Here is a 22,024-nt window from a genome sequence, read left to right as displayed (position 1 = left end):
GCCTTTGACACTGGTTTGTTTCCACAGGGTAGTACCTGGTTGTCCTGCCCCTCCTCCACTTCCTTCCTAATGCAGGAAGCAACCTTTCCCTCCTGACTACCCTCCCCCTGGCCTTCGGCAGCTTATAGTGATTGGCGTTTATGGTCATACCCATCTTCTATGTTCCTTTGCACGAAGCTCGATGAACACTTATCCAGCACAAAATTCTTCCTGGTGCCTGGATGTACGACAGCCAGGGCAAAGATAATTTCCCCGAGAGGCCAAGAGCCCCACCTTCTTACTGCTTGGTTTAGAGGGAAAACTGTTGGGAGTTTGTTTAGTGCCATTTCTGGGGAAGTGAAGGCAAAGTTACGGCAAATTCCACAGAGTTATCTGTGCCTCTCCAAAAGGGTCTCTAGCTTCTCCAAAGAAACACGCCATACTCTTATCAGGTCTACTTTTTACACTTCAGGATCCCAGCCTGCTAGGTTCTCAAAATCAGACCATAATCAAGGCTATGGCTGATTGAAATGGCCAGCTGCCTCTGCAGAACCCGCTTACATGAAATACACCCCACCCCCATTCCTGCCCAGTGAAAATGGCATGTTCAGGCAGTTGGACTATTTTCACCATGACAGGTGCCACCTCATCATGGCGAAACTCTGGGCCAAAGAGGTGAATTTTCTCACAAGTTGAGAAGTCCCGTTGCCTGTAACAAACGTGGAACCTGATCACGCGCTAGCAGGTTTTATTAATGGCGGCCAAGTCAGAAGCTGCTTCTGGGACCACTGACCAATTGAGGATGGTGACCCACTTCCTAGCACTGCCAAACCACTGTGAGAAGGAGCCACTGTTGTGGCTGCAGAACGAAGCAAAGGGAACGTCAAAGTCAAAACAAGATAAGCTTTGCTGAGCAGACTCGGGTCTGGGGGCAGTTTGACATATTCCAGCGGCTTTGCCTTAGCCACGGGGTCAGCCGTGAAGATGAACCCTGAAGGAGGGGCACTGTGGTTAGCACTGCTGCCTCAGAGCGCCAGAGACCCGGTTCAATTCTGACCTTGGGTGACTGTGTGTGTGGAGTTTGTACATTATCCCCGTGACTGTGTGGGTTTCCTCCGGGTGCTCTGTTTTACTCCCACAGTCCAAAGATGTGCAGATAAGCTGGATTAGCCATGATCAATTGCTCCTTAGTGTCCCATTGTTAGGTGGAGTTACTGGGTTAGGTGAGGTGCTCTTACGGAGGGTCAGTGCAGACTTGATGGGTCGAATGGCCTCTCCTTCTGCATTGTAGGGATTCTATGATCCCTACCCAGGAACTAGCTTGGATACAATCAAGGTTTACCTGGCAGTCTCCCAGCTGGTGGTGGGTCCACCCAATGCTAGAAATTGCCCGCGAGTACGGGAGGTAGTCCTATTAATTACCTTGATTAGCTACCCCTGTGGGCAGCCATGCCACTGAGGTTCCTGTCGCGAATATGCCGTGGGGGAGGGATGTTACCGGACATCTCTCACAAGTCAGGATGGCATGTGACTTGGAGAGGAATTTGCAGATGGTGCTGGAGCCTTGGCAAATTGCTGCACTGCACCTTGTAGATCGAACACACTGCAGAGTTAGTGGTGGACAGAGTAAATAATTGAGGTGATGGATGGATGCCAATCAATCAGGCTGCTTTCTCCTGGATGATGTCAAACTTTGATTGCTGTAGCAGCTGCAGTCATCTCGGATAGATTAGAGTGTTCCATCGCACTGCTGACTTGAAGGTGATGGATAGGCTCTGGGGGACACATAAGGTGAGTTGTCCCTACGGAATACCCAGCCTCTGACATGCTCTGGCATTTAATTGGCTTGTCCAGTTAAGTTTCAGGTCATTGATGACCCTCAGAATATTGATGGTGTGCGATCCAGCAATGCTAATCCCATTGAATGTCAACACAATATGGTTAGACTTTCTTCTTTTGTAAAAAAAAAATACATTTACCACCTTAAAGAACTGCATCATCATGAAATATTCGACTTTCTATCATAACCTTAATTCAGCACAGATACATATTGAACATGGTACATCGCTCAACTTATCTAAATGTAAATAGAATGAGGGCAACGTTTACAATTAGTTAATCATTGCACATCATTCTACCTGAGGAGATCAGAGTTCATCTTTGCACAGCCTGGGGCTAAACTTAGGGCTTCAGTGCATTTGCCAAACTAGCTGATTGTTAAATGCGAGGGATAGCCTAAAACCAGAAGGGTAGTGTGGAACATTGGTTTTAGTGGTGTATATTTTCAATTTGGCATACTGTGAGAAAAGATAGATGAACCAGGGAGGAATAGTCCAGTTATTTTGTGATCAATTAATAAAGAATATTTATTAACTTAAAATAAAAAAACATGACAAGAAGGACAATAATACAGTACAACAGTACTTAGCTACACTGATGGCCATGCACACACAGTATTACATGAAGTTACCTCCTTGTTCCCAACTACCTGTTTCCTGAACGCTAAGAACCTCTTGTTTGAGTTTTTGATTTTAACCAGCTGTTGTTTTAGCAATAACTTGTTTCCGGGGCTCCTGTTTCTGCAGCTGGTTGTAACTTGCCTCTACTGTGCCCCTTTCTCCAGTTATTGTGGTATGGATATATCATTCTTTCCGTTTGATGTTACCCACCTTGTGTAACTTCCATTTTAGCATATAAATGCCAATTCCCTTATCTCTCCACTTTGAAGTTACCTCTTCTATATCCCATTGCTTTCCCCTCGTCACATTGGCAAACATTTGCTTTTCTTGCTAATTCACATATCAAAACCCTCTTCAGACAGTTAGAACATACAGAGCCGAAGGAGGCCATTCAGCCCATCGAGCCTGCACTGACCCACTTAAGCCCTCACTTCCACCCTATCCCCATAACCCAATAACACCTCTTGACCTTTTTGGTCACTAAGGGCAATTTATCATGTCCAATTCACCTAACCTGCACATCTTTGGACTGTGGGAGGAAATCGGAGCATCCAGAGGAAACCCATGCAGACACGGGGAGAACGTGCAGACTCCGCACAGACAGTGACCCAGCAGGGAATCGAACCTGGGACCCTGGCGCTGTGAAGCCACAGTGCTAATCACTTGTGCTACCATGCTGCCCTTAAAGGACAATAATACAGTACAACAGTATACTTAGCTACAGTCCAAAGATGTGCAGATAAGGTTGATAAGTTGCCCGTATCAATTCCACGTAACATTTTCTTTTATCCCATTCTCATTTTTTGAAACTTAATTTTCCCCAATTCTGAACACTTTCCCTCTTTTTTCAAATGAAATGTCATAATTTGAAAGAAGATTTCATTTCTCAAACATTTCTTATCAGTTCTACCTTATTTAGCATTACAAAAATTTAAAAACATGATTAACATAAAATATACCCCAAAGTATTTACAAACAAGGGGCGAGATTCTCCGACCCCCCGCCGGGTCGGAGAATCGCCAGGGGCTGGCGTGAATCCCGCCCCTGCCGGTTGGCGAATCCGGAGATTCGGCGGGGGCGGGAATCGCGCCGCGCAGTTGGCGGGCCCCCCCGTGCGATTCTCCGGCCCGGATGGGCCGAAGTCCCGCCGCTAAAATGCCTGTCCCGCCGGCGTAGATTAAACCACCTACCTTACCGGCGGGACAAGGCGGCGCGGGCGGGCTCCGGGGTCCTGGGGGGGCGCGGGGTGATCTGGCCCCAGGGGGTGCCCCCACGGTGGCCTGGCCCACGATCGGGGCCCACAGATCCGCGGGCGGGCCTGTGCCGTGGGGGCACTCTTTCCCTTCCGCCTCCGCCACAGTCTCCAACATGGCGGAGGCAGAAGAGACTCCCTCCACTGCACATGCGCGGGAATGCCGTCAGCGGCCGCTGACGCTCCCGCGCATGCGCCGTCCGGAGATGTCATTTCCGCGCCAGCTGGCGCGGCGGAACAACCCCGCCTTTTCCGCCAGCTGGCGGGGCGGACATTCGTCCGCCGCCGACCTAGCCCCTTAAGGTTGGGGCTCGGCCCCCAAAGATGCGGAGCATTCCGCACCTTTGGGGCGGCGCGATGCCCGACTGATTTGTGCCGTTTTGGGCGCCAGTCGACGGACATCGCGCCGTTTCCGGAGAATTTCGCCCAAGGTTCCCAATAGTCTTTTTTACACTTGTGACAATGCATCGGCAATAATGTTTTTTCTCTTGGCCACATGAATGATCTTCAAGTTAAATGGTTGTAGTAACAACCTCCATCTAAATAACTTGTTCCGATTTTGAAATCTCTCCAGAAATGTTCGGGGATTATGGTCTTTCTATATGATGGTTTCTGCTGAATTACTGGCCACAAAATCTCAAAATATTGTATTGCCAATACCAAACTTAAAGTCTCTTTTTTAATTGTACAATATGTCTGTTGTTGAAGATTTAAAATACTCCACAGGTGTCTCAATTCCAAGTTCATCTTCCTGTAACAACACACCCCCCGCACCAATGTCACTAGCACCCAGAGCTGGTTTAAACTATTTGTCATAATTTGGCGAGGCCAACACTGACGCTGTTGTCAACACAGCATTAAAAAGCTGGAATGCAGTTTGGCAGTCCTCCGTCCAGTTACATTTCTTGTTTTTCTTCAAGAGTTCTGTTGGTGCTAAAGTTTGGCACAAACTTACGATAAAATCCACTCAGTCCCAGAAATCTTAAAATCTCTTTTCTTGTTGAAGGTCCTAATGGCCTGTATTTTTGCATTTCGTGGAGCAATCTGACCATATCTCACAATATGTCCTAAATGTTAAATCCATGAATAGATTAACTTTTTTTAAATGTTCAAACAGTTTTGTTAGGTGTTGCAGATGTTCTTTCCAACTTCGACTAAACACCACTAAGCCATCAATGTACACTGCACAGTGACTCAGTCCTTCAATAATTTTATTTGCTAGTCTCTGAAATGTTGGGGGTGCATTCTTCATCCTGAATGACATAACTTTAAATTGATAAAGTCCACTTGGCACCACGTATGTTGAGATTTGCTTTGGCCTCTCAGACAAAGGTACTTGCCAGTATTCGTTTAGGAAGTCTATTTTTGGAATGAATTTAGACTGTCCAACTCTTTCAATGCAATCCTCCAACTGTGGTATTGGAAACAAATCCCTTTTGGTGATGACATTCACGTTCCTGCAATCCACACAAGTTCTTTATGTTCCATCTGACTTCGGCACCATTATGATAGGTGAACTCCAATCATTAGAGCCCAATTTAATAATGTCATTTTGGAACATATATTCAATTTCCTTCTGTACTTGTGCTACTTAGCTGGATTTAACCTATATGGATGCTGCTTTATTGGAACTGTTTCCCCACATCGACATCATAGAACATAGAAAAATACAGCACAGAACAGGCCCTTCGGCCCACGATGTTGTGCCGAACCTTTGTCCTAGATTAATCATAGATTATCATTGAATTTACAGTGCAGAAGGAGGCCATTCGGCCCATTGAGTCTGCACCGGCTCTTGGAAAGAGCACCCTACCCAAAGTCAACACCTCCACCCAACACTAAGGACAATTTTGGACACTAAGGGCATTTTATCATGGCCAATCCACCTAACCTGCACATCTTTGGACTGTGGGAGGAAACCGGAACACCCGGAGGAAACCCACGCAGACACGGGGAGGATGTGCAGACTCCGCACAGACAGTGACCCAAGCCGGAATCGAACCTGGGACCCTGGAGCTGTGAAGCAATTGTGCTATCCACAATGCTACCGTGCTGCCCTTAAGAACAAATAAATCTACACTATATCATTTTACCGTAATCCATGTACCTATCCAATAGCTGCTTGAAGGTCCCTAATGTTTCCGACTCAACTACTTCCACAGGCAGTGCATTCCATCATGCATCGCTATCTCCATTCTACCTAATTTATTTCCGCAAATACTTCTATAAGACTGAAGTAACTCTTCAACTTCATTTGGCTCTTATTTGGAAGATAACTTAACCAGTTGTTTAAATTTCCAAGTACCTTCTCATTACCCAAAGGAATTAGAGGAAAGTCACTCTAAGAATTTAACCCTGGCTCTTGTCCCTGTTTCATTTCAGTGGACCTCTAACGCCATGACCATAGACCAATTCAAAAAGAATAAATCTTGTTGAATCATTTGGTCCATCCCTAATGACAAATAATAAAAATGGAATACCTTTGTCCTAATCATGAGGATAATTTTGACTATACGCTCTCATCGTTTTAAAAGTCTGATGAAACACCTCAAATGCTCCCTGGATGATACACCCGTGATTTATACTGTTTTGTTTCCAGGCTATTCAGGACCGCCTTAGATAATCCTTAACTGAAATTTGACCCTTGATCAAATTTTCTCTCTTTCAGTAAGCCACTTCTCGTAAAGAACTTGGTTAATTCCTCTGCCACTCTCTTGGCTGTAATGGTTCGTAATGGTATGGTTTCAGGAGATTCAGTGAATATATCCATAATAGTTAACAAGCATTGATTTCCACTTTGCGTTTTCGGAAATGGTCCAACACAGTCAACTAGAACTCTTGTAAACGATACTTTGAAAGCTGGAATAGGGGTCAAAGGTGCTTGCTTTAGTGCAACTTGCGGTTTCCCTAATACTTGACATGTGTGACATGTTCAACAGTAAAACTGTTTCTGTATGTTTGCTTGTGTTTCCTTTATTCCTAGCTGTCCTCCTAATCCTTAGAATTTCTTCATTATACTCAGGAAGGAATACAATTTGATCTATTTCTGAACTACACCAATAAGCGTGGGATGCCATTTTCTCATTAATATGTGATCCTTGACATAATAATACTCAGGATTACATTAAGTTTCCAATTCAGAGTCAGGTGTCACCAGGGGCTATGTGCTGGAAGGTTGGTACTTTTCTCATGAGATTCTCCAGTTTCTTGACAGAGATTTCCCCTGCCAAGATGGTCCCAGAAAGTCAACCCGGAGGTCACATGGCATACTGATGGAAAACCCCTATCAGAAATCAGTGCAATGAGGATCAGCTTGTAGACTTGCCAGACTGTATAAGCAGAGCACTGAGTCCTGCTAGAGGGGGAAGGAATGCAAGGAAGGTGCCTTAGAGTGAAGAATTTGCGGTGTGCATACTGCGCATATTTGTTGCTGACCTTGGATTCTATGAAAACCTCGATTTGGATTGGACTTTTGCCTGTATGAGAATTTGTAGTAGTAATCTGACAGTCACTGCTATGCACTGTGTAAATAGGAATATACTATGTGTAAGAGTAGGTTGATGTAGAGATGCCGCCGTTGGACTGGGGTGGGTACAGTAAGAGGTCTTACACCACCAGGTTAAAGTTTGTTTCGAATCACTAGCTTTCAGAGCGCAGCTCCTTCCTCAGGTTAATAAAGAGGTGGGTTCCACAAACACATATCGACAAATTCAATGATGCAAGATGATTCTTTGAATGCGAGTCATTGCAGGTAATTAAATCTTTACTGGTCCAGACGGCGCGACTGGAGAGAGGGATAATCACAGGTGAAAGAGGTGTGAATTGTCTCAAGCCAGGACAGTTGGTGGGATTTCACAAGCCCAGGCCAGAAGGTGAGGGGGTGAATGTAATGGTCGTACTCATGCGTGAAGGCCGCCTTGGTGAACGTTTACCCGAAGATCAGAGGCTGAATTCCCTTGACTGCTGAAGTGTTCCACGACCATAAGGGAATATGCCTGTCTGGCGATTGTCGTGCGATGTCCGTACATCCATTGTCGCAGCGTCTGCATAGTCTCGGCAATGTACAAGGCCCCGGGACATCCTTTCCTGCAGCGTATGAGGTAGACAATGTTAGCCGAGTTGCACGAGTATGTACTGCGTACCTGGTGGGCGGTGTTCTCACGTGCAATGGTGGTACCCATGTCGATGATCTGGTACATCTTGCAGAGGTTGCCATGGCAGGATTGTGTGGTGCCGTGGTCGCTGTTCTCCTGAAGGCTGGGTAGTTCGCTGCAAATAATGGTCTGTTTGAGGTTGCGTGGTTGTTTGAAGACAAGTAATGGGGCTGTGGGGGTGGGGATGGCCTTGGCAAGATGTTCATCTTCATCGATGATGTGGTGAAGGCTGCAAAGATGTTGTTGTAGTTTCTCTGCTCGGGGGAAGTACTGGACGACAAAGGGTCCAGTGTTTGTCTTCTGAAGAGGTCGGTGCGTTTTTTTGCTGTGGCGCGTTGGAACTGTCGATTGATGAGTCGAGTACCATATCCCATTCTTACTGGGGCGCCTTTCAGCATCAGTGGCAGACCCTGTGTATACAGAGGGCTTGTCCATAGGGGATGGCTCCCTCCATAGGAGTGGAGCATCATGAGGTTATTCGCGGGCTTGCGGTAAAGCAAAGTGCTGAGCTGACCATCCTTGATGGAGATGAGTATGTCCAAGAATGCAACCGATTCTGGAGAGTAATCCATGGTGAGTCTGATGGTGGGGTGGAACTTATTGATGTCATTGTGTAGTCATTTCAGTGATTCTTCGCTGTGGGTCCAAAGGGAAAAAAATGTCATTGATGTATCTGGTGTATAACGGTTGAAGGTTCTGTGCGGTGAGGAAGTCTTGTTCAAACTTGGGCAGGAAGATGTTGGCGTATTGAGGTGCGCATTTGGTCCCCATGGCTGTTCCGTGTGGCTGGATAAAGAACTTGTTGTCAAAGGTGAAGACGCTGTGATCCAGGATGAAGTGGATGAGTTGTAGAACTGCGTCTGGAGATTGGCAGTTGTCGGTGTTGAGTACTGAGGCTGTTGCAGCAATGCCGTCATCATGGGGGATGCTGGTGTAGAGTGCCAAGACGTCCATTGTGTCGAGGAATGTTCCTGGTTCAACTTGTCCATGGGTGCTGAGTTTCTGTAAGAAGTCCGTCGTATGAACAGAAGCTGGGGGTTCCTTGTACGATGGGTTTCAAGATGCCCTTGATGTAGACAGAGAGGTCCTCACAACAGGGTCCCATTGCCTGATACGATAGGACGGCCTGGTGTGATATTAGGTTCAAAGAACAGCTAGGTGTTTATATCCTTTCTTTCCTGTTTTGTTGAGTATCTGAAGACCTTGAAATAGATTCAGTTTTTGGTATTTGGACAACTGTGTGAGCATTTGGATTGAGTGAACTCCATTCTGCCTATCACTATCCCCAGCCCCTTGCGACGTCACATTTGGTGGAGAATATGAGAGATGTTGTGGGTAACCATGGAGAACTCAGTTCAATAATGGAAGCTCAAATACAAAAACATGCACAGGCTACACTGGCCCAGCATGAGACCACCGGGGCGCTGCAGAAAAACACCCAGACTCAAGCAGAGGCTAGACATCTGTTGCTGGAAGAGCAAAGGAAGAGTCAGCAGCAAATAGAGGCTAAACTCCATAGGATAAGTGCTGCAAAAGGTGACTGAGGCAGATGTGGAGGTTTTCCTGAGGGTATCTGAGCAGAGAACAAGAACGCCTGACCACGAGAACAGTGGGCTGGAATTATTGCCCCGTATTTGGCCGGCGAAGCCCAGAAGGCTTAATATGTCCTGGGGGAGAAAACGGCTGAGGATTACGAGGCACTGAAGAAAGAGATCCTAGCATGGCTAGGAGTAATGACTTCCCAGTGAGCTCGGTGCTCCCATGCCTGGGTATACCAAGAGGCCAGAGCACCCCATTGCCAGATATTTGATTCCATACACTTGGCCCAGAGTTGTCTACTACCAGAGGAGCTGAGCACTGGACAAGTGGTGGAAACAGTCATCCTCGATCACGTCCCCAGGACGTTACCACTGGGCTTAAGGAGATCGGTGAACCAAGGGAATACCCAGTTGGTGAATCAAATAGTGAACCCGTCGAACAACACCAGGCAACAGCGTTACTGATGAAGGCAGGACAAATGGAGAAACCTATCGTGGGAAGCAGGGCCCGAATCGAAGTGCACCATTTCCCAACGACAGAGAGGAAATGATGCTACACTTGTAGGGAAGTGGGGCACCTGGTTGGACAATGTCCCTGTCAGGATGACCCTAGGACAAAGGAAGACCCCAAGGATATGGACTGTAACTTCATTGCAGGCTGCGATAACCCTCATAAGGACGACAGGGCATCACTGATCGATCTCCTTGTGCGGCTCGTAGAATACTAGTTCCCCTCGTGGCGGGCAGAGTCCCACCCCGCTGGAACTCGTTAGTAAGCCTTTTTTTTCCCAGATATATTTTTTGCATTTTTAAAGTTACAAAGCCGATCCACAGAGTGGACAGGCAAGCCCTTAATTCATCTCATTGCTTGCTCCAAAAGGCAATTCAAATTGAATTCAATTCATGGCCTCTACAAGAGAAACATACAAGATCCAAGGTGATTTAAAAAAAAAAAGGCATTGCACCTCATCTTGGGTTTTTTCTGATGCTTGATCTTAACCAAAAGTCTCCCAGACCCAGATCAGGAGTTCCGATAGTCCTGGGCTGGGGCATTTGTGTTGTACAGCCCAGTAATGGCTTTTAACTTTTGAGTTAAAATAAACCTGTTTAGCCTTCTTTTTCTTGTGTCTTGGATTGCTATACAGCCTAAGGCATCAACAACCCTGTACCCGTAAGAACCAGTCAACTGCATGTGGAAGGGAGAATCATAGAAGCCATCTTGGACTCGGGGAGCATGGTAACTCTGGTAAGCCCAAGTGTGGTACCCAAAGGCAGGTCATTGGAGGAAGGAGCAGATACATTGCCAATCAATTGTGTACATGGACATACCTCCACTTTCAAACACCCCAAGAGGATTGCCAGGCCAAGGTTGGTGTTATGAAGTACATGCCATATCACGTATTGATTGGGTGAGATTTCCCTTTTGTTCCAGGTACTATTGGAGCAGCCCTAGAGAACTGCATCAGGTGCCATGTCCTGTCTGGGGGATGCGAAAGGGGACCCTCCTGAAGACAAGCATGAAGACAGTCTCTCAACAGTGGAACTGCCTGGACTTGAGATGAGGGGAAGGACTCAATTCAACCAAGCGAGGGGTACAATATGAGCGCCACCATCAGAGATTTCCAACCAGGATAACGTGTCCTGATATTGATATCAACCACTGAATGTAAATTTCTGGCAACCTGGAAGGGACCCTGCAAAATCATTGAGAAGCTGAGTCCAGTCATTTATAAAGAAAAGCAAGAGGCCAGAGAAAGAAAGAGCAAATCTACCATGTCAATCATTTGAAGAGATGGCATGACCAAGAGGTGTTAGTGGTTTCACTAAACCCAGAGCCTGGTGATGAGGACAGTGCTTAGGAAGAGCAGAGAGGAAATCTCACACCCTCCCAAAGGCAAGATATACGTAAGTTTGAGCTGTGTTCTCAAGCGTTCGAGGTAAAACTCCCATCCTTAAACACAAGATGGTCACGGACCAGGATAGAAGGTGTGACTATGACCCTACCGGATCCCTGACGTACGACAGGAAGCTATCAGGAAAGAGGTGAGGATGATGTTTTGGAACAAAGACAGGAATGACTACATCACAAAATGGTGTCTGGCTCGTGCAGCCATTTAATTTCAACATTGCACACTGGGCTAGTTCCAGACAAGGTAATGCGGACACTCTGTCCCATATGTTCGTTCGGCAGCAAAGGTTACTTCCCAGGAGACGAACTTGCCTTTTCCATCTTCAATCAGCTTACTAAATATAGTATCAGATGACCTTTTCTCACTTTTCTCACTGTGTGCTCCTAATTCCTCCTTCTCATGTCTCATCTTATGTGCCTGTGTGATCTTGTTACAACACAATCAGGAAACACGCCAGAATGGTCCATTTAGAATTCTTCTGTAGCTTGATTTTCTACTGGCTGTTCAACCACAGTTGACATTACTAGTTTCTGTAATCCAGCTATATCATTCCCGAGAGTGAATTGTTTCTACTACATGTACAACCACTTCTCCCATCTTCAAGCTACTCTCTAAGTTTACTTTCAAGAGAAGAATTTGTTTAGCCTCTCTGTGAATACTGCCAACCAGAACCTCTTCCTTCAATATCCCTTCTGAACAATAAATATCTTTACCCTGCAACATTAGGGATTGACTCGCTCCTGTATCTCAAAATTTTAATACCTTTCCCAATTCAATTTTGTACACATGAAATATATTTCCATTCACATTCGAAATCCTTAAACACATCAGCCACCTGCTGTTCACTTTACCCCTGTACAGGTTGTTCACATATTTTCACCCCAATTATTTTCTCTTCTTTGTGTACAAACCCGACCACTTTCTCCTCTTCTCCATTCTCTGATTTAGTATTTCCTTTCTTGAGACTTAACTCCAACCGGATTCCCATTTAACTCCCAGCATAACATTGCAGTGTTAATGTAAGCATATTTGTGACACTAATAAAGATTATTATTATTATTACTATTATAATGATTTTGTATGGCCCAGTTTATTACAATAAAAACATCTAACTTTCCCCATATCCGTCATTCCATCAGCTAGGTCTTTTATACTTTGAGGTGAAGTCTTCTTGGAATTTTTAACCACCCCCTCTCTTGCTTGACTGTCTTTTCTCAGACATTCCTATTTTCTCTTTCTCAGTCTTGAAAAAAAGGCTGAACCAATCCATAGTCATCAGCAAGCTCCACTGCCTTGCTGTTTTAACTCAAAGATCCCAAAGGAGTCCAAATGGATGGTCCAGGGAAAGGAAAGAATTTCTGTACAAAGATTGATGTTGTGTGCCACACATTGAAAAAGGTGGAAAACATAAGGGTTGGCCCAAACCTCTGGGATCTTTTTGGGCATAAGACCGGATCAGCTGCAGGATATGACTGCACTGATGCATACAAGAATAAAGGCATCACATGGGGAGAAAGTACTCTAATGGAATATTTGGAGAACCCCAAAAAAGTATTCCTGGAGCAAAATCAACTCTTTGCTCCTCCACGTGAGTTCTTATCACTGCAGGTAATGAATCTTTGAATTCTTCCAAATTCATATTCCCTTCTATTTTGAATACTCTCACCCACCTATCAAAATTGCTGTTTAATCCTTTCAAATTCAATATATCTATCCAGACTATTTTCTTACATTCCGAATCATTTGTCTGTTAGACTCCGCACTAACTCTTAAGCACTCAATATAGCTTTCTTCACTCGATCATACTCCCCAGACCTTTTCTCTGACAAGGATGCAGACTTTATTTGCCCTGCCAACGTGTTTACTCTAAGAGCAGCATCCAAATAGTTTGCGACCATTTTCATTTATCTTGCTTTCAAATTTTAAAATGCCTGCATGTCCTTTTCATCAAATTTTGGAAGTGCCTGTACAAATCTAAACGTCTCCCAACTAGGTTCATGTCAAGAACTACATCCTTCACCAATCTGCGCTGATGTCCCTGCTTTAACTTCCAGCATTTTAAGTTGATTCCCTTTCTACCATTGCTAACTTCTCCATTTCCAATTCCCTACAAAAAGCTGTCTCTTTCCTCTTTTCCTTTCCTTTTGCTTTACCTGCATTTCAAATTTCTTCAGTTCTATTTTTTACTTTGCCTCTAATTCAAATTTCTTTATTTCTATTTATTTTTTCTTTATCATTTTCCTTCATTTGTAGTTGAATTTTAGCAAATTCAATTTCCTCGTTTTCAAAGGCCTTGGTCTACCTGACAACTCTTGTACATGTAAATGCTTCGCTATTCAATCACCAACACGTTCTTATTCCCTGCAGATACTCCAAATTGTACTCTAAATCAGCAATTACATACATTTAGCTTTAGGTACACTTTTCAGAATTTTCAAGGTTATATTATCTACTCCCGAACAAGCCTTAGCTATTGCAAGAGTCATGTTGCAGCCACCTTATTTCAAATCACACACCAGCTAACTTGGTTCCACACTTTCCTCACTCTTGTTACGTTTTAAGCATTACAAATTTACCTAGAACACACCCAAGGAATTATGTTATTCAAAATACCAGACAACCCGCTAATTTTGTTACGAATCTTGATGTTAAATGCGCAGGTATTCCAAAATCCAGACGGGTAACTTGGAACATTGGTTCTTAGCAGTATATATTTTCAGTTTGGTATAATGTGAGAAAAGACATGCAAATCAGGGAGGAATATTCCCGTAATTTTGTGATCAATGAAAAAAATAACATTTATTAATTTAAAAGAAAAACACATGACAAGAAATACTATAATATGCTACAAGAGTACACATAACTACACAGGTGCCCATACACACACAGTATTATTACATGAAGTTGCCCCTTTGTTTCCTAAACTCTGAAATGCCCCTTGTTCCCAAACAACATCCAATATGATATAACTCTGAGTGAGTGAAATCCAGCAGATAATTACCACGGACTGGTTATTTGTCCATATTTGGGGAAACTGTTTCAGCAAAGGTGTAATCTTCTCAGTTCAATTTTTAGATTTTAACCAGCTGCCCTATCTGCAATAATTTGTTTTCAGAGGAGACTGTTATCTACACTTGGGGGTGGCTGTGATGGTAGCTGCCTCCACTGTGTTATTGTGTTTTAGTTATTGCGTTATGGATATATAATTATTTGATGTTACCCATCCTGTGGACCTGGCATTTTAGCATATAAGTGCCAATTCCCTTATCTCTCCACTTGCAAATTACCTCTTCTATACCCCATTGTTTTCCCTTGTCACATTGGTAAACAGTTGCTTTTTTCACTGGTATGCTAATTTGCCTATCGAAACCCCCTTCAGACATCTGTCCTTATCAATTCCCCTTTTTTATTTTATCCCAATTTCATTTTTTAGTCTTAATTTTCCCCAATTTACTTAGCACACTGCATATCACTGTAGGTTCCTTCCTCTATCTCCAAGATAGGCATTTCTTCCCGTCTCTTTATTTACAAAACTCATGAACTTTAAGTGAACTGCAACCTACACAAGACCAAATTCGACACTGCCTTTTTTGCAAAAACCCAGATAAATTAAACAAAAGAACTGTATAACTCCCACAGCCCAACCCTATGTCAACATGGCATGCTTTGGGATGTTCAAAACAGAAATGTAAATTAACTGTCTTCTACCGTCAAAACCAAACCTTCTAATCTGTGGCCTATGAATAATTTATATCTCTAATGGATAGAATTGCCCTCTCTCCAGGCTCCCTGTTTCCACTAACAGTTTCGGAGATGTGTCGCTTGCCAACCCTTGCCAATGAACAAAGAGCAGAAGGAGCCATTCAGCCCCTTAAGCTTGTTCCGCTATTTAATGAGATTGTGGCTGATCTGATGGTAACAAATTATCATTCTCTTACTTAACAATAATCTATCCATGTCTGCATTCATGATATTCAAAGTGGAGGATTATCCATTCCCATTTACAGGGGACAGGATTGGTGGTGGAAATGGAAAATCCCACGGGAGTTCCAAAACATTTTTTTTTTTAATTTAGAGTACCCAATTAATTTTTTCCAATTAATGGGCAATTTAGGGTAGCCAATCCACCTGACCTGCACATCTTTGGGTTATGGGAGCGAAACCCATGCAACCACGGGGAGAATGTGCGAACTCCACACGGACAGTGACCCAGAGCCGGGATCGTACCTGAGACCTCGGCGCCGTGAGGCAGCAATGCTAACCACTGCGCCACCGTGCTGTCCCAGGAATTTCAAAACATGATTTATGCCAGTAAGGTTTCCCATAGCATTGTCCCCGCCAACGATGCATTAGGAATCCTGCCAAAGTCTAATGGTCGATTGTCGTAAAAACCCATCGGGTTCACTTATGTCCTTTAGGGAAGAAACCTGCCGTTGTTATCTGGTCTGGCCTATATGTGACATAGATCCACAGCAATGTGATTGACTCTTAAATGCCTTCAAGGATGGGCAACAAATGCTGGCCCAGCCAGCGACGCCCACATCCCATAAACGAATCAAAAAGATGCTGCTTGTCCTGCTTTGTGTTATCAACTTTTTCGGGTTTTATTTCAGATTTCCACCATCTGCAGTACTTTGCTTTTAAAGATGAGACTGGTTTTTGTTTAGCTCTCATATCAGCTAAGGCAATTTTATTCAGTGCAATATGTCTGCAATCCAAATATTGGAAATGTTTACGGTGTTCAGAAAATTAGTATCTATTTTGCAACAGTACTTCGTTAAATCTCAAAGCCATGCACTTTCATCCTTCCCATGCCATGCTCATCCCATTCATCCCTCTCGTATCATCCCCCCTTCCCACTCCTTCTTCCTGTGTCATCCCAATCTCCCATTCCATCCCTCCAAGCCTTGGAAGTCCCTATCTTGCATGCCATCCCACTCCCAATTCCACACCACCCAGGTGCTCTTCTATGTAGCCCCCCAACCCTGCCTCCATACCAACCCCCTCCACCGCATCTTATTTGGAAAAAATAGAATGAATGGGTACTGGTAAATATATTATGTGCACAGACCATAAAACAAGACAAACAATGATCACAAAACAATTTTATTACGTATTTTGCAATAATCTGACTACAGGTTCCAAGCTAATGCTCTCCCAACCTCAATCCCATAGTTGAAAACAAGGGAAGTTACTTTCTTCCGAATTTGTCAAACTTCATTACATGACGAACGTACATCAAAATCCTTTCAAATCCAGTCAAGGCAAAGCATTCCTCTTGGGCAGCAGGGTCAGTGCCTGAAATTAACCCTAGTGTCATTCATTTTCTTTCAAGATTTAAAAGAAAATTCACGATACTGCACGTTTTGCAGTTCTGAAGGTGGGGGTGCTCACAAACATGTCACGTTCTACTTGCTTTCGATAACAAAATGTAGCCAGTTTATTTTAAAAACTGAAAACTAATGCATCTCACTTGGTCATCAATCCGTTGGTTTTCCTTCAAACATTTATGCCGTAAGAAATTTCTGAGTTTGCAGAGTGTGCAGCTGCCTGAAGGCTGTGACAATTTTACAATTAAATTGTGTTTTGAATGAAATCAAGACACAGCATTTTCATCTAAACACATGCCTAATACGGAGAGCGGTCAAAATTATTTTAATTGAAAAAGCCCAGTGGACTTGTTTTAGGTTACTATAACAGCAGCAAAAATTTGTGTAGCAGGCTTTGTCAAATTTGAAACAACATATGTGTTTTTATATAACTACATGTGTCCTTTTGCTATAAAGAGATGATCCCTTCCACCTGGTTTCGAGAACAAGTGTTTTGTTTGAAAACATAAATGATTTTCAATAACTAAAACATCCTCTGGTAAACGAAGCTTAAGATAACAATGACTCATTCTCATTTCAGTATAAGGCAGAGAGGTACCCACCAGAAAATGCTGTGTATTTCCAGCTTTTTCAACAGAACTTGAGCATTTGCAGTTTTCTTTTTCTTTCTTTGTGTTGCATTACAAGCTATCTTTAAACAGATTACAACTCAGATGCTGAACATGACAAATAGATGCTCGGATCAGGATTTTATACTTAGTGCTTTGTTTGAATCATTATTTTGTGCAGGTAATTTATTGTCCCTTATTAGTCTCATCGCTCCATGAACAATCAGATAGAGCAGGTGTTCCAATTCCAAATCTGTTAAGCTGTTCTTTTGCACAAGCAAAAGCCCAGTAATAACCTTTCCTGTCCCATGTGGCAGATCTGGCTGAATCTTCTGCCCTCCCCAGTGGCAGGTTTGGTAACCAGGGAGGCACTTAATCAGGCAGTTGGAGACCACACCACTTTCCCGACCTCCACCTCAATTATCTCTGTGACGAGAAGGCGTATGGAAAGTTTTCCCATCCTGTGACCAATTGAGGCCCTTAGTCCACGTCCACTGCCACTAGTATTAACCCAGTGGCAGACGGGGGGACTCACAATGCCGGGAAAAAAAGGCAAATACATGCCTGCTGTCTCTCGTGGGAGGTTCCTCATTTCGAGGCGCTCTATATCTGGTCGATAGGCCCGGCATCCCAAAGCCCCATGCTTGCACACCAGATTATCACCTTGCTGCCCTATGAACTAGACCAATATTTTTCAAACTTTTTTTCCGGAGACTCATTTTTACCAACTGGCCAACCTTCGGAACCCCTCCAGCCCACCTTCGGGACCCACGCCAGCCGACCTTCGCGACCCATGCCGCCCAACCTTCGCGACCCACCATTTTCTCTTACCTTGTTTGCTGCTGACAAAATGGAGGAATTGCAATCGCGCCTAAAGCACGTGATGGCGACGTTCGGGGCCGTGACCTGCTCTCTGCCTCCCTCAGGCAGGAAGATTACATAGAATTTTAAAAAATATCTTCTGCGTCTCCGATTGTTCAAATTCGCGGTCCTCAGCCACAGCAGGCGGCTTTTATATTCAATTTTTATTTATTTTTTTTAAATTGTAACAATGTCGTTGCACGGCACGTTTAATCGTAGAGACCAAAGCCCATGTCATTGTCACTCTTCAGATTCTTCCTGTTTCTTCACTTCTTTTTTCTCTTCAGCAGCGACGGGACAGCGGTGGAAACAACTGCTGCAGCAGCTGGGGCACTGCTACCAGCATCAATGTTGCAGAACAGACTATTGGCGTCAATATTAGCCAATGCCTTGGCAAACAGACTAGGCCAGAAAGGCTCAATGGTCACACCAGCTGTTTTAATCAGGGCATGGAAATTTTTTTCGGTGACAGGGACCTCGTCGTCGTGCAAATCTCTGCATATGCGCACCGATGAGCGGGCACGCATGCGCAGTGCGGCCACATTTTTTTTATATGGTAAAAAGGCCACTCGCAGCTGGCATAGTTAATAGCCGGTTGTTGCGCACAAATTTACGCAATTGGGAGCGCCGCAACGGACGGCTCCGCGACCCTCCCGACACACAACCCACCCGCAGGTCACGCCCCCGACTTTGAAGATCACTGAAGTAGACAGTCTGTGTAATGGGAAGGAGAGGGGTGTGATTTATTATATCGCAACTTTGTTCGGAACCGAGCAATAAAATTGAAATGACTCTTAAAGCTATTAGAGTAAAAGATCTGTCCACACAAAGGGTGGAAATTTCCAGCCCTTCCTGCCAATGTGACCTTCCGGTCCCACCAAAAGTGACCGCACGTAGTGAGTTCTCTGGAGAGTTTTGAGATGGATACATTTTTCCTGTTTTCAATCTCCAACCACCTATTTTTAATCTTACATCAACGCAGCCTTCATTCTAAATGCTTTAACCATTGAAAACAGTTAGTTTCTTTCTACTTTGTCCCATCCCCTCAAAATGTACATACTCTTATCAATTACCTATAATCTAACAATCTAGCTGTAATCTATTTTCTAATAAAGTCCACTCCAATTTCAAGCTTTTTTTATATGTATATTTGTTCATGGAAGACTAGTGTGATGAATGTAGGAATTTCTTATGTATATTATATTTTATATCTGTTGCAGTAATGTTTTTAAAAGCCTGAGTTCAGGCATATATATATATATATATATATATATATGTTGCAGTAATATTATTAAAGAATCTAGGTTAAAGTATCCAGACTCTGTGGCAGCAAAAGGTACAATTAAGATATTGTAAAAGTGAGATCATCATTCATTCCAACCGTGTATATTGTTTACCTATAAAGGGCTAATGAAATTTTGTTTATGGAAAGACAGTTCCCTGGGGTTCAGATAATTGAGGGGTTATGGTTAGTGGAATCACTCCTGGAGTGAAGAATGCTTTCCTCACAATTTTGCAAATTTTAAAAAAGTGTTTGCGGTTCTTGACCAGTATCCTAACAAATGTTGGGATCGGGTCTAGGATCTTAGTGCAGATCCACTAAGATCTTTTGTTATCATTCTCAAGGAGCATTTATCCTACACTACGGGGCCCAAAATGCATACAGCAGCCTAACCTTATTAATTTGTTTATGCAGTTTGACCATTTAATCTCAACTTTTATCTGCTATACTTCTTGCCGCAAACCCTATTATTCCATCAGCTATTTTAATTGTCTTATTCAATTCCAGTGCTATTTTTAATGTTGTGTGAATCTGAACATTCAAGTCACTCTATTCTTCCATGTTCCCAGGTCTTCCTTCATTCAAAGTTTAACAAGAGAAGTGAAGCGGACACTCAGTTTAGCGCTTACTTCTGGTCTGCTGTGTTAATTCAACATTATTACAATTACACAGCTCTTTGAGACTTTTCTTTCCTGGTTGATGCCCTGTAACCACAAAGCTGAAAAAATATATATTTTTCTTGAGAGCTTCCATCTCACTGTGGAGGTTTCACGCCAATCTACATCCAACAGTCTGCTCTGAAAATTCTGCTCACATTTGACAGCTGTGGCAAATTCCACCACTGCAGCTGAGGCAATCCACAGCATTCTAAATAAAGCAACCCACAATATTCTGTTACTTTCCAAGTGGATCTAATAATGGGTGTCAATTTGCAGGAATAATAAAGCATGTTACTTGAGAAAGGAATCCTGAACAGATTTTAGGAATTTAATTAGTTTTTGTGTTTCACCCCTCTTTTTTTCCCAATCAATGACAGGGTAATTACATTTCTGGAACAATAATTGCCATTCCTACTCAGGTCTTTCATTTTTCCCACAAGATTCTGTTGTACAACTTCAATCATTTTTTAATTATTTTATTTCCGACCATATTGACTCTGAATCGCTTTTTGTGTGCATGTGTCTTCTTTACAGCATGCATTCTCTCCACCAATATTGCAATTAATAAAACATTCAAAAGATTAGCATCATGACTCTAAAATGGTTTTATGTCCTCAATCTCATGATATTGAAAGTTGATTTAAATAATCCCTCAAATTACAAATAATTAGTCCAGTGTAATATTTACACTGTTTTTGGAATTTCTCTGGTTTCCCTCCTGCTTTTGTGTTATATCAGTTAAGAATTCTCATGATTAGCTAATATTACAAAATTATATTCAACAGAATAAATGTTAAATGGCAAATGGATGAAACAGGGGTGAACGTATTTCTTTCTGAAAAAAAGATACTTCAATATGCTGGAATATAATTTTTTTAACAAAATTCACTTCTTTTTGAAGCTGTATAAGAGATACAGTAGTTTCCTTTACAGTTAGTAAAGTATAATTAACCACCAGGCCACTTTACAAAGGACCAGTCACAGTTTTCAAAAGGAACAGAGATCAGAAACGTAGAAAATAGAATGCACCACAAAAAATAAAAAGCACAACATTGAGGCTAACTGTGAACATTTTGCAGAACATAACAAACAACTGACTGCACAATTAATTCAGATTTAAATCACATTTATATTTATTTCCTGACTCGTCAAGATGATTTTGCAGAGTTGTTTGGAGTGGATACACTGCAAGATGAGGCTGGCGATACAAGACTTCAGCCAAGTTTGGGCAGCACGGTAGCATTGTGGATAGCACAATTGCTTCACAGCTCCAGGGTCCCAGGTTCGATCCCGGCTTGGGTCACTGTCTGTGCGGAGTCTGCACATCCTCCCCGTGTGTGCGTGGGTTTCCTCCGGGTGCTCTGGTTTCCTCCCACACTCCAAAGATATGCAGGTTAGGTGGATTGGCCATGATAAATTGCCCATAGTGTCCAAAATTGCCCTTAGTGTTGGGTGGGGTTACTGGGTTACGGGGATAGGGTGGACGTGTTGACCTTGGGTAGGGTGCTCTTTCCAAGAGCTGGTGCAGACTCAATGGGCCGAATGGCCTCCTTCTACACTGTAAATTCTATGATAATCAAATGATTGTTCTAAAGTAACTGCATCAGGCTAAAAACTCCTTTATTGGTTGATACAAGGAATTGATTTTGCAAGCATCCAATCTTTAAATATTATAATCCATAAGTACGAAATAATGATGTATAAACAATTAGCTTTATGACAACTGTCTGCCTCCTCAACCTCACAATCCTCAAACACCCCACATTAAAAAAAATTACAATTGTTCAGTCCGCAAGTGAGATTTTGCCCTTTTTTTGGACTTCCCTCATTACTGGTGCACGGTCTGCTACATTTTTAAAAAGCTCAGTTGCCTGTTCGCAATCGGATCCTGAAAATGCAAGTTGGTCAGATAATTAAATCTAAGGTTTTAAATCTTAATTTTCGAGCCAGAGGGTTAAACGATTCCACGGACCGATGTTAAGGGAAAGCTGA

General features: G+C 43.2%; 1 protein-coding gene across 9 annotated transcripts in view; it reads right to left on the bottom strand.

Moving 5' to 3' along the window:
* dnmt3bb.1 (DNA (cytosine-5-)-methyltransferase 3 beta, duplicate b.1) overlaps positions 1-22,024 on the bottom strand; it is a 352,173-nt gene that overhangs the window by 328,924 nt on the left and 1,225 nt on the right. The window lies entirely within an intron of this gene.

Source organism: Scyliorhinus torazame, chromosome 8 (genome assembly GCF_047496885.1).
Source record: "Scyliorhinus torazame isolate Kashiwa2021f chromosome 8, sScyTor2.1, whole genome shotgun sequence".
Lineage (NCBI taxonomy): Eukaryota > Metazoa > Chordata > Chondrichthyes > Carcharhiniformes > Scyliorhinidae > Scyliorhinus > Scyliorhinus torazame.
This window is presented reverse-complemented; position numbering and strand designations above follow the sequence as displayed.